This window comes from Vollenhovia emeryi, unplaced genomic scaffold, assembly GCF_000949405.1.
Source record: "Vollenhovia emeryi isolate VEMERY1.0 unplaced genomic scaffold, V.emery_V1.0 DF939952.1, whole genome shotgun sequence".
NCBI classification, from domain to species: Eukaryota; Metazoa; Arthropoda; class Insecta; order Hymenoptera; family Formicidae; genus Vollenhovia; species Vollenhovia emeryi.
In genome coordinates, this window is record NW_011966414.1 from 6,437 (window position 1) to 11,093 (window position 4,657).

Below are 4,657 nucleotides of genomic sequence, written 5' to 3' on the forward strand. Positions count from 1 at the left end.
TTCTGAAGGTCACTCAGTAAGGTGACCTTGACAACATATGCCAAGGTCAAGGTCATTGGGGCTGGGTCCGTGTTTGTAAAGTTTTACCTTCGTATGTCCCATTGAACGTGGGTAAATTTATGGGGGGGGGAGTTTAATCTTGTCAACAATATCACGTTGGGAACCCGAATTTACGTTATCGACCTGACGGTTTTGAACTTGAACAGGATTAGAAATGCCCTTCTTATGCGAAGCAATAAGTGCCTTTGCAGCTGCGGCTGCTGCATAATATTCCGCCTCGAAAGCCCCTCGCTCCTCCTCTCCATCGCAATCTGGATCGAGCCCTATAAGAGCATCTTGTTTTTCGCGAAACGCTAACCATGTTGACTCGATAGCGGCTAACCTAACCTAACCTCAACCGCTTCGATCGGTTCCTTTTCCTTATCGAAGACTCTAAGCCAATTGCACGCGCGTGTAAGTTGTCCCTTTATCGCGCCGCGAGCCCTCTTAAGTTTACGAATCTTTTCATGCTCTGCCATGTTACCGCTAATATGGTCGCTCGCAGTCGATAATGCGATAGGACGGGATAACAAGAACGTCGAGATTTTTGGGATGGGCACCGAGCGAACTTACTATTGAAAGGATATAACGAAGGGAATCGCTACGGAAATCAGGTGGGGCGGTTCCGACTGAGAGAACTATTCACATTCGTAGCACTAGTAACGATGTATATATTTAGCAAATAAATGAACAGTACAAAGAAATTACAGGACTACTTAACACCGACACTCAGACGGCGGATTCTAAGACTCGCGCGCGAGACTACAAAGACTCTCGAGATTCTCCTTGCTTTGGCTTCCTTCTGCTCGGGATCTCTTCTCGGAGGAGAGTGAGTCCCCTTTCGCGCGCGTGGAGTCCGTACGCTCGCTCCGCTTCGGCACGCATGCGCTCTCGAATCGCCCGCTAAGAGGGGCCGCTCGGACCGCGCTTGTGGCGCGCTGCGTGCTCCACTGTGCCGCCGCGGCGCGCAGGCGCGTTACCGCCCGATACCTTACAGTTCGGCCATTCTGGCCTGCAACTGCGTCTCGAAGTTGCTGCGCACACGCCAGTGGTTCTCCGCTTCGGATTGGCTATTCGCAAGGTAAGGTAAGTGCATTTTATTTTATTACCTCCGCGCGTTGCGTATTCAGTCCGGTATCTGTTCGCGATCTCGTTTGCCGGGTTACGCAGTCTGGTACATTTACTTCCGCAAATTACATATAAAATTCTCTTATAACTAAGGATGTTCCTGACTCGCAAGAGCCGAATGAGTGCCTCTATTGAGACTCTCAGTCCCGTATCCATTCTTTCGAGGTTTCGTTCTCTTGCGACTCAGGTTACATTACGTTCCTAATCTAGCTAGCGCGACGCGTATCTATTTTACGTCGTTTTCCGGTACAGGGTCGCCGATCCTGATCCAGGGCTTAAGCCGGTCAGACGACAGGATTGTGTTCAAGGGCTTTTGCGTGAGGCTGAATCCAGGTACGTCTTTTACAACGTAGCGGTTATGCCCTAGCACCTTCGCTATTTGATACGGCCCCTTGTAACCGGGTTTTATCTTCGCGCTTTCCCCGGGTTTATTCCGGTCGTTTTTTATAAGCACGTACTCGCCGTCGCGGTATACCGACGGTTTTTTGTGACGGCTATCCGAATATTTTTTATTGTACTCCCTTACTAAGTTTGTCGCGGCTTGAGCTGAATCGCGATTAATTTCTCTTTCCCTTTCTAGGTCAGACTCGACTTCCGCCAACGCACTGGTGAGCTGCGCGAGCGCGAAGTCTGAATGATTGCGTTGGTCGAATCCTAGCATATGTATTGTATTTTACCGAGGTGGGTTTTCCATTCGGCCGGTTCTACAATGGATTTGATCAACGAGGTTTTAATGAACCTATTCACCCGTTCTACGATGCCGTTCGCCCATGGGGCGGCTACAGCCACCTTCCGATGCTTTACTTGTTGCGTTTCTACAAATTCATTAAAATCTCGCGACGTGAATGCCGTCCCTCGGTCCGACACGACCTCCGATGGTCTGCCGAAGGTATCAAATATATTCTTTAGCAAACTAATTGTTTCTTTCGACCCCGTAGATTTCGCGGCATGCAGCCACGTGAACCGAGTGAACGCATCGACCGCCACCAAGATGTGCCGGAATCCGTCGGCGGACTCGGGCAACGGGCCAAGGTGGTCCACGTGCACCACTTCCATTGGCGCCGCGGGAAGGGGGACGAGCTGGGTCTCGCCCTCGAATCGATTCGAGGCGCTATTCGCCATCACGCATGTGAGGCAATTCCCCACGTAATCATGGACTACTTTTCTCATGGACGGGAACCAGAAATTTTTCGAGATGCCCATTATGGTTTTTCGGCTCCGCAGTGAGCCATCTCGTCGTGGTGAGCTCTTAATAGACTGGGTATCATCGAATCTGGTACCACGAAGCGTTTCTGATTCTCGTCCCTCTTATAAACTAAGCCATTGATTAATTCGAATTTCTTATCTTCGCCGATTTCTAATTTTTTGCTTGTCTCCAAAATTTTAGGGTCCGTCAGCTGCCGCAGCTCTAACTCCCGCTCGAGAGGTAGCTCGTGCACGTACGCCGTACAACGACTTAAGGCGTCCACATGGGACATGCGTTTGCCTGGGCGGTGAGTCAGCTTGAACCTATAATTTTGGAGAGCGAGCGTCCATCTCGCTATTCGCGGGTTGAGGTTCGCCTTATTCACCGCGTACACTATCGCGTTACAATCTGTAACCACGGTGAACTCCAACCCGTACAGATATAGATGGAAACGCTCGATTGCCCTGACTATTGCCAGCATTTCGAGCTCATAGCTGTGATACCGGTTCTCAGCTTGATTCGTGCTCTGGCTGTAATAGGCTACCGGGGACCACTGACCGTTCTTCTGCTTTCGCAGGAGAATTCCTCCTAAGCCTGTGCTACAGGCATCCGTATGCAATTCCGTCGGCGCGGCCGGATTGTATAATTGGAGCACCGGCGGTGACGTTAACTCCTGCTTTAGTTTCTGAAACGCGTCGACACAGTGGTCGTCGAAAACGAATGGTACGTCCTTTCTTACTAAGTCTTGTATGGGCTTCGCTATCTGCGCGTACCCCTTAATAAATCTCCTAAAATAATTAGTTAAGCCGAGGAATCTCTGAACCTCTAATACCGTGCGTGGTTGCCTGAAATTTTTAACCGCCTCGGACTTAACGTTATTCCGTCCGCGGATATTACGTATCCTAAAAACTCTATCTGTTTTCTCAAGAACTGGCATTTCTGATAGTTCAGTTCAAACTATCCCGTATTTTTTCAGAGTCCGAAGGACCGTTTCGACGTCTTCGAGATTCTCTTCGGTCGACCGCGAGGCTATCAACACGTCGTCCATGTACACGAGTATCTTATCGTCGCGGAGAAGCGGGTTGAGTATTTGCACCAGCCGCTTCTGAAATTCCGCGGGCGATTCGCAAAAACCGAAAGGTAATCTGTTAAATTCATACTGCCCGTCCGGTGTCGCGAACGCGAAGTATTTCGTGGAATCTTTATGCACTTTAATTTGATGAAAACTATCTTTTAGGTCTAAGAGTGTGGACACGGACCTGTCGGTTAACCTGGCCAGGCACTCCTCAATAACTGGGAACGGGTATCGCTGCCGCTCGACTCGCGCGTTTAGCGGTCTCAAGTCGACGCAGAGTCGCATTTGCCCGCTCCTCTTACGGACTGGCACCACCCTAGCACAGTACGGGGAGGTGCTAGTTTTCACAATCCCGCGGGCCAGCAGGTCATCTATGATGGCCCTGATCTGGAGACGTTCCGCGTAAGCAAATCGCCTCGGTGAGAAGGAATATGTCGAGCTGTCTTTTAGTCGGACCTGAACTTCATAGTCGTTCTCTACCGGTACGTACTCTGTTTTGTGGACGCCTATTATTATGTCCTTCAACCGTTGCCTATCTCTGTATTCTAAATCGCGGACTTTATTTTCTAGTGTTTCCTCTAAGGCCTCTGGAAACTTCGACTCGACATACAATGGCAATTGGGCAAACAACCTAACGCTCTCCTTCTCACCTTGGCTCGACGGTTTGAAAATCAAGGTGAGTTTCTGTTGCTGCAAGAACTCTCTTCCCAAAATAATGTCCCCTTCGAATGTCTTATCTTTGAGGACATGTAAATTTACCGAAAGTCCTTTGTTCGCGATCTGTTCTAAACTCAGCTTGACCTTTGCCGTTCCGATTATCTCTAACGTTTGATCGCTTAAATTTCTAAGCCGATTTTTATACGGGACTAACTCTAAATTTGACGGTTTTATCCACCGCTCATACACACTAAATTTCGCGAATGACACAGGGCTTCCTGTATCCACCAACGCTGGCAAGTTACATCGCTTACCGTTGATGTCTTCTACTCCTACCAGAGGATCGGTGATCTCTAGTGCCCATTCTACACCTAGGGATGATCCTACTTGTGGCTCATCCGATACTCCCTTCTATACCTAAGGCTAATCCTACTTGCAGCTTATCCGAGGGAGTAGTATAAAGTGTAAAAGGGTACACTGTAGTTGTACTTTGGTACGATTGGAAACCAACCAAAGTGTAAACCTTTTACACTTTATACTACTCCCTCGGATAAGCTGCAAGTAGGATTAGC